Source organism: Xiphophorus hellerii, chromosome 9 (assembly GCF_003331165.1).
Source record: "Xiphophorus hellerii strain 12219 chromosome 9, Xiphophorus_hellerii-4.1, whole genome shotgun sequence".
NCBI classification, from domain to species: Eukaryota; Metazoa; Chordata; class Actinopteri; order Cyprinodontiformes; family Poeciliidae; genus Xiphophorus; species Xiphophorus hellerii.
Genome location: NC_045680.1, coordinates 3,016,553 through 3,025,355, shown reverse-complemented (window position 1 = coordinate 3,025,355; position 8,803 = coordinate 3,016,553).

Below are 8,803 nucleotides of genomic sequence, written 5' to 3'. Positions count from 1 at the left end.
TGGTGTATTTAGCTTAGGCCTAATGTTGACTGTAGCAGGCTACCTAGACTCCTCTGTTCAAGGGGGGACAGAAGCCATAGCGATAGCAATTTAGACTAAATGTAACGAATATAGGAAAGGCATGCAAGTTCAAAACCAGGTTTACAGATGCCAATAAGCTGCATTTCCCTCCCAATTCTTTTTTTCTTTTGCATAATGACCAGTTGTGTGCACCACCTACTGACTGTAGCATTGACTGATTCACTGATTTGTGAAGTAGAGTAATCGTAACAGCTCTTTTTCTTCATGTTGGCCGCATTTTCTGTACTATTTATTTTTCTCATTTTCAGCACTGACCTTACTTGAAGGGAAAACTTAAGGCTTACAAAAACTTTGTATTTTCTGTCCTGGAGGGTATACTAAGAAGCTGGTTCAGTTGTAAAGCAGGTTAAGTTAACCTTGTGCTATAGGTAAAGCACCTAATTTTCTTAACTAAATGATGCCTGCAGGTATATCTATTAGCAGGTTTAATTTTGCCTGCACTTGGTTGGGTACATTATTTTAAGTGTATTTGACAAGTTTACCAAAATATAAAAAATGTCATTCAAACTGCATTTGCTTTGTTTTACTTTTTACTTGTACTTTTCATTACATTACTTGAGTACATCCATTTTTACAGTAATTTCCATACTTAAGTACAAGAAGTTTCAAATACTTTAAGACTTTTACTCAAGTAACATTTCAGTCAGTGACTTCGACTTTTACCAAAGTCATATTTTGGAGAGGTACTTGTACTTTTACTTGACTCTGAGATTTCAGTACTTTATACAACACTGCAACGAAGAGACTCAAGGACACTGAAAACTCAGAAATAAACACAGAAAAACATAGATCATGACAATTTCTCCAAATCAGCGTTAAAACAAATATCAGATTCAATATTGATTGATTCACTAAGAATGCAATTGGAGATATAAATATTTGTTTTCTTTGCAAATGTTTTTGAGGGAAGAGGTTGCTTGGGTCAGGAAAATCTGTAAGATTTCACAATGTCATTTGGGGCAAACAATTAGTTGAGAGATCAGTGTGTAGTGCATTGTAGGTAATATAAGAGAGGAGAAATTAATATAGCTTTTAAAATCCTAAAAAAAAATGCTCATTTGTCTCCTTTACCAATAATGTATTATTCTTGGAATCTATCATGTACCAAAACTGTTGCTTTAAGAGATGCTACTTTGTTGAATTAAGAAGCTCTTTTTCTTTCTGTCTTTCTTCCAAAAATGCATTTGGACTGAAATTAAACTTTTTGAGCTTGTACTGTCTTTGATTTGAGTGCATTTATCTTTTATACAGTCATTTACGTGTCAATCCATACAGATCCTTCTTTGGGTCATCATATTCAACTTCATCCTTCATGTCATCATAAGTTCACCAGAAATACAATGTTGTACATAAAGTGAACAATTAATTGTTAGAGATTTTCACTTTTATTTGAATTATTTTAAAAACAGAAACCTATGAAACTCCTGTAATAGTTTAGTGCTGTTTGTTTGGTGTGCTTTTGACAATCATTGAGAAGCTTTTTTCCCAAAGTTCTTCCACCTCTGCTGATGGTCACACATTGTCTTTAACGTCAGCTGTTTACCTTTCGTGCTCCTTTGATACAGACATCTATTTGTTTTCCGAGCACTTGGCCTCGTATAACATGGAGCAAGATAAATATTTTGAACCATCATACGCATAAATAATTGATTTATGTCACACAGCAAAGGCCGATATCCCCACTTCACACGACTTCAGCCAGGCTTTGTTTTGGGCTGGAGTAGAACTGAGAGGACAATAATGTTTACCCTGGTGGTATTGCAATTACCAGAAGAAAACAGTTGCGTCCAGACACCCAAGGCTGTGTCGAATTAAAGAGTGATCACAAACAAGTACAACACTGGCTTTTGTTTAGAGAGCAATAAACAAAGCTGGTTGAGGTGGCCCAATGATAAGGTCTCTCTCATGGGATCGCTGAAAAACGTGGCTCATGCAGAAGGGGGTTCGAATTTGTGTCTGAACTGTACTGTCATCTGTTTCCTATATGACTGCTTACTTCATCCCTCCTTTTGCTGATTTAAATCTGTCTCTGTCCTTGCAATTTCTCTTTCGCTGTCTGTCTTGCCTGTCTTTTGCTGTCTTACACACACACACGCACGCCCACACACACACAGAAATTCTCATTACCTCATTAGCAGAGGCCGCTCTCATTTAGCTCTTTAATGACGGTTCTAGATGAATGGGCCTGGTGCTGATCCCAGTGCTGTGACTGGATTAGTGATAATGATGGATCTGTAGGAAGTGTGACAGCCTCATCTCAACTCTCCCCAGGTCTCATCCTCTAGCCTGGGGCCAGCCAAAGAGAGGTCCACATGCCAAGTCTGGACCCTTGGTTAAGGCCCCTGTGAATGAAACACTATTGGTCAGTCATGAAAATGATATTACATTCAAGAAAAGAGATTGTCTTGCTTGTAACTTACAGTAGTTTGCAATTTATTTCCATTTCATGCTTGTTATGGAATTAATTGTTACTTCATTGTGACTTTCTACCAAAGCATTAGTAATATACGCACTCATAAGTAACTTACAACATCTGACATCTTATTTATGTTGTGCCACGCCATAAGAAGTGCAGTTTAAAGTTACTTTTTATAAGATGAAAAGGTCAATTCATGCCTAGATCAATCAAATCCAAATTATTTAGAGGCACTAAAATTAAAATTATGTTTCCATTTAATCTATAATCAAGAAATAAATTGTTTTGTATACCACGTTTTAGCAACAAGGTAGTTTAAAGTGTTTTACAAAATAAGTTGTTACATAAGTTCTTACTGTAAGTTACAGTTTTCTTTGTTATTGTTGGTTGTATAACTTTAACATCCTGGAATATAAGAACAGCAAATAAATGTTGTATTTAACCTATTTAAGTTACATGTTTTAAAAATGTATAACAGATTTAGAAAAGAACAAATATAACAGAGTCAAACTTTGTAAGGTGGTTGTCTTTAGAAAGCTTGGAAATCTCTGAATATCTCCCATCATAACAATCAGGCATGTTCACAATGTACAGTTTTTAGTTTGTTAAAGCATAGAATAAAAGCTTTTTTTTAAACTAAAATTTCATTGCTATGTTTAAAAGCCAGATTCTAAAAGGATAGTTCAGAAAATTTAAAAAGAAATTCTATGTTATAAGAAGTTAATATTTTATCTGTTCTGTCCTGGAGTTTGCATAATCTCTCCATGTATCCATGAGTTCCCCAAATCCAAATGAGGCATACAAACTTCCCATATGAGTGTGTGCCTGCTTGGTTGGTTGTTCTGTGTCCTCCCACTCTGACCTTACAAGAAAAATTAGGCATAGACAATGTACGGGTAAAAGAATATGTCCTGGAGATTTTTAAGAAGTCTGCTTTCATCAAGGCCATGTTGCGATGAGCAGATCGTACGCCACAGTGAAGAAACACACAGAATATCCAATTTACTGAAACAGAATCAAGGTGTTCTGGTTGTGGAAACCAACTAATCCAAAGATTGTTTAAAACTTTTTTGTCTCATTCTTTTCTTCCTCAAAACTCCTCCCTCTCCACAATTTAGTATAAGGCACTAGGCAGTACTGGCCCGTGGAGAAGACAGATTTTTAAGCAGGGGTCATTGATCATGGTCATTGGTCATACTACACAAAATTTTTTATGTTTTTGTGTAGCATTAATTTTAGCATTTTATGTCTTTATTGGTTTTGTGTTTATTTTTACTTAATAAAATTATCATAAAATTGATCTTGTTATTAATAATAATTATAAACCCCCATTGTGTGTAACTAATTTAATTGATAGCTTAATATTAATATGTGAAATATTTAAACAATTTTCTTGTTTCTTTACCGCTGTAATGACAACTGCTCACTGAGCATGGAAAAAAAATCATCCTGCAGACAGATTTCTTAGCTGGATTACTAGGAAATTGATCATTTATATACATTAATATAGGTTAACATCGCCCATCAACTGCTACATGAGAATGTCTTTTATGTGAAGCAGTGTCACTTTACTGCCTTGTTTACTGCCGAGCCTTTCATCATCCTTAACCCTGAGGCTCTGGCTCAGTCCCTTACAGTCCGGCCGTCAGCTGATCCATCAGACATGCTGGTCAGTCTGCAGCTCCTTCAGACCCAGGCGTCCAGTCTAACACCACGGGGGATCGGATTCTCCGTCTAGAACACACAGCAAGACCACCGAGACCCATTGAGGCCCAAGCAAGCTGAATTAGTTAGGCCTATTACACTATTTGAGGTCTTCATTAAATCCTAACTAAAGAATGCCTTGTAGCTGGAGTTAAGAATTAACAAATATATTTTAAGATCACTACAAATTTTCTTGAACCCCCAAACCAAATCCAAGTCTTAAGCCTCAAAGGCCAGAAATTCCAACTAGAAAGATGAATGAAAGATGTTTGTCTGCAGTTTCAGTTGAAATCTTATTATGCAGACGAACATGATAAAAGGTTTGTGTTAGATTTCATATCTTGCTGCTCCTAGACTTTCATTCACTCATCAATGTCTCTTCCTTTCACGAAGGCTTAATTTACTGAACAACTCTTCAAAAAACTGTAGAACTCTGTCAATAACAAGAACTTGAGTCAGAACTTCACACTCTAACACAACCTTCAAACCAATTAGATATATATGAAATTTGGTCTGGGGATCAAAATATGCCTCCATATATAAAATACTGAACTACAATGCCCTTTTCGTCATCAGCATGAGTATCACATTAGTGAAGAAAATTCCTAACTGTGCCAGAACATCTTTTTATGTGGAGATAATGTAGTAGCCCCATTTCCCTTCTCCTCCCCCCTGCACGTTACCCCACAGTGTGCGTGCCCAAGGCAGTGGGAGCCCTGGCTCCTGTGACTAGTGGGTTTTCTCCCTTCAGCAGCACCACTCATCTCCCTCTTTAATGTCATTTAGCTGCGGGGTGGCCAGCGCCTCTCTCGCCCATTAATCCCATTCCAAATGCCATAACATTTCCCAAAAAGCCCCTGCTTCTTAAAGCCGATAATTAGAATGTCTATTTAAAGTTCACAGCTCTCCTTTGCCGTTATCAATTAAAAGCAGTTTAAAGGAGATCGGCAGCAATAGTCAACAAATTAAAACCTCTTCCCTGTTCTGTGACGTTTGGTTGAGAATGCGTAATAGGGGCCCAGAAACTGGTCCCTTTTTGAACAGAGAGCAACATTTGGAAACGGTTCTGCCGAAGTAGAAACCTGCTATGAGTAGGTGTGTTATGTTAGGGAAGCAGTAATTTGTCTGATTTTTAGAACGGCTGTATCATCATGTGATATAATTTCATAAAACCAAAAATCTGATGTGTAACAGGGGCTATGTGAGGTTCTGATTAACATAATCAAAGCTTGGCAGACTGGATGTCAAACGTCAATGGAGCAACAGCAGAGCCAAGAGACAAGGAGACATTGTTAGGAGGATCAAAGCAAATAAAAATGTAAAAAAAAGAAATGCCTTACATTCCTCTCACTGCTAATTATATTTGTACAGAAAAACATTTTGATAAATGGCATACTGTAGGCAACGATCATGCAAAGTACTGGCAGTTCCTTGCAAATAAATTCACATTTTGTTTTAATGTTACCTTAATGTTTTTGTATCTATAAAGGGCTATTTTTGCATCACATTATCTATCAGATTTTTTATAAATTCATAAAGATGAGACAAAAGAAACACCTAAGAATCATCAGGACAGACAGAAACTATATTTCAAAGATTTTAATTTCAGGGCATCTCATTATCAGCTTGATGATGATACATTAGCATCAGACAAAGGAAAAAGATCATTTTCCAAGTGGAAGCCTAAATCTTATTGTTGGGAAGGTACCATCTGGATCTCAAAGGGCTCAGCTCTCACATTTATCTTCCTCTGGTACATCACAGGAGTCAGCAACGGGAGGCCACACAGATCAGTGATGAATTATGTACAATTTTTGGAAATTGTTTTATTTGTCTGAGTGTAGCAAAGTTAAAATTGGACGGAGTTATTTACACAACAAGGCAGTGAATGACATTCATTACTCAAATAATTTGAAGTATAGGGATGCTGCCTTGCAAAACTGTTCACACCAAATTAATCCACATTTTCCCATTTTACAAACAGAAGCCTCAGTGTATTTGATTGGGTCTTGACATGACAGTCCCACATAAAGTAGTGCATAATAGGAAGTGAAAAGAAAACGATTTATGTTTGTTTTATTCATAAATAAAAACCTGAAAAGCAGTGCAGCCAACTCCCAACAGATATCACCTAGTTTTTAAACGAAGTACATCTGTGCGAAGACTTCAAAAGAGAGTTAGAGCATGACAGTGAACAAACAGTGTTGTTAATGCCTACTCTGTTCAAAGGTGTTGCTTTGACTGCTTAGGATTAGTTGTTCTTCAAGGTAAACTTCTGCAAAGGTGAGAGAATTATCTTGCAGGACGTTTGGCACCCTTCATTCTCCTACCCACTCTGACCAGCTTTCCTGTTGCAGCTGAAGAAAAGCATCTCCACAGCATGATACTGCCATCATGATCGCATTCTTCCATGTACGCTGTGCCCCCATCATGGCTTATGACAAACTGCAAGAAGGGCTTGCTATGGCATTTTTTCAATAGTAGTTGTCTTCTTGTATGTACAATGCAAGAATTGTACACTGCAAAAACATAACATTTTACCAGGTATCTTTGTCTAGTTTCTAGTGCAAATCTCTTACAATTGAAAGAAGACAGTACTAATTTAAAAGTAACTTTTCAGTAGATTTTTTCACTTATAACAAGACATACTTCCTGTTTTAAGTGACAAAAAAAATCTAAGAGTTATTTGTGGCACATTTACAATAATTATTGTTTTAAAACAAGCTTATATATCTTGTTGAAAAGTTACTGTGAAAGCTATTTTTATCTAAGTGCAAGTGTAAGATAAAGGGATAAAAGCACACGATGAAGTTAGAACAGTGAATTTCAACAGTAGTTGGAGTAGTTATACACTTTATTTGACATAGGATTAGATGGAGGTAAAATAAAAAAAATATATATTTATTTTACTGAAAACTGTGTTATGTGCTACTTCGTCCTGTGATATCACATTTAATCCCAATAAAGTACAATGGAGTTTCTGGCTGTACTGTGACAACTTGTGCATATGGATGCATTTGCTTTACATGCAAAGGTAATAATTTTCTTCATTGAAAGAAAAGTATTTGAATGGGTGTAAAGAAAGTCCACACATAAAATTGTTGGACAAATAAGAACAGAAAAGAGTCCTATGTTTGGTGTCACTCAGAGGGACTCACAGTTTCCCCTTGTTCTTCCTACCTCTGACTCCAGCAGGGTGATCTTGAGGAGGTGTGTCTTCTAATAAAACATTTATATCCAAGGAAACAGCATGTTCAGCTCTAGCCACAACACAGGCGTTGACACCGGGGGCTCTGTTTGAAGTTAGCCACAGAGATTTGGAGGCTTTTCTGAGGAGGCCCCATTGTTCAATGAGTCCCCCCTTCCCAGTCCCTCCTCCTGGTGCTTAAGTCTCACAGTAGTCTGCTGCCACTTCAAAAGATGTCCCCATATGAAAGAGCTCAGTTTGACCCCTGCCCACTGAGTAGCAGCTAAATCAGTAAAAAGAAAAGTGGGGTAATTTGTATGAACGCAGTAAGTTACTGCGCTGGAAAACAGGAAGGTCGTGTCTTTGCCACGGCCTGAGCCCGTAGCAACAAGGCATCAATGCAACATCAGTTCCCCCACAAAACCATCTTGCACACTCTCAAAACGATGCATGTATACAAGGAGCAATTGTGGCAAAACAATTAGGCTCCAATTTTTATTCCACAGGCTCACAAAAATGAACAGGAAGTGTGTGTCTTGCACTTTTTTTTCTCCTACACTGGCACGAGATAACTATCCTGCTTAGCCTGGGAGATAATGTCTGATAATGGTGGACTAATGATGCTGGGCTGATTGAATTAGGCCAGAGGTTCAGTGGGTCAGAGCCCTGGAGCCCAAGAGTGACTCACCTTCCCCCCATCAGCACCGCACACACCCTCCTGGGAAAGGCGAAGATCGGTGTTTCCCCCCAGTCCCAGTTTTTACAGCTCAACCAAAATTCTCATGGCGCTAAAATCAATGTTGCCATTGTTGGGGCCAAACGGCGTATCCTGACCATGGCCAATGCAAAGAATTCCAAGTGGCAGGGCCTGCTGGCCTGTTGGGATCCACAGATTTGATTATGAGGAGGGCTAACGTTGTTTTTCAAGCTTGTCGGATAAAGGGGGTCTTGTTTAGCGTCTCGACAATGAGATTTCTAAGTGACATGTGAAACTGACCCAAGTATGTGCAATAATTCAAGCTTTTGATTTGACAAATGCTTTTGTGTCTTTCTCCTCATCTGCAAATACCTCCACTGAAATGCTCCCTTCTTCTCTTCCTCTCATTCTTTGCCAAAGTTTCAGCAAATACTTGCTTCCAAAAGATTTACCTCACCCATTAAAAAAAAAATGATAGGAAAAAAGAGCATTGAAAAGAACTGATTGTGTTGAGGGGAAAATGTTGGGCACGCAGATAAGTTTGGCTGTTTGGCTTTTGTTGTTTGAATTAAAATAAAGGTTTCCTTCTCTGCTGTCACATTGCATTAGCGGCGGCTGCAATGGCTGCTATCAGCCCCACTCCTGGCTGCTGCTCTGTGTGGAGCGAAGCTGACGGTGTGTGGAAACTAACACAGGCACTGTGCTGTGACCGCGTCAC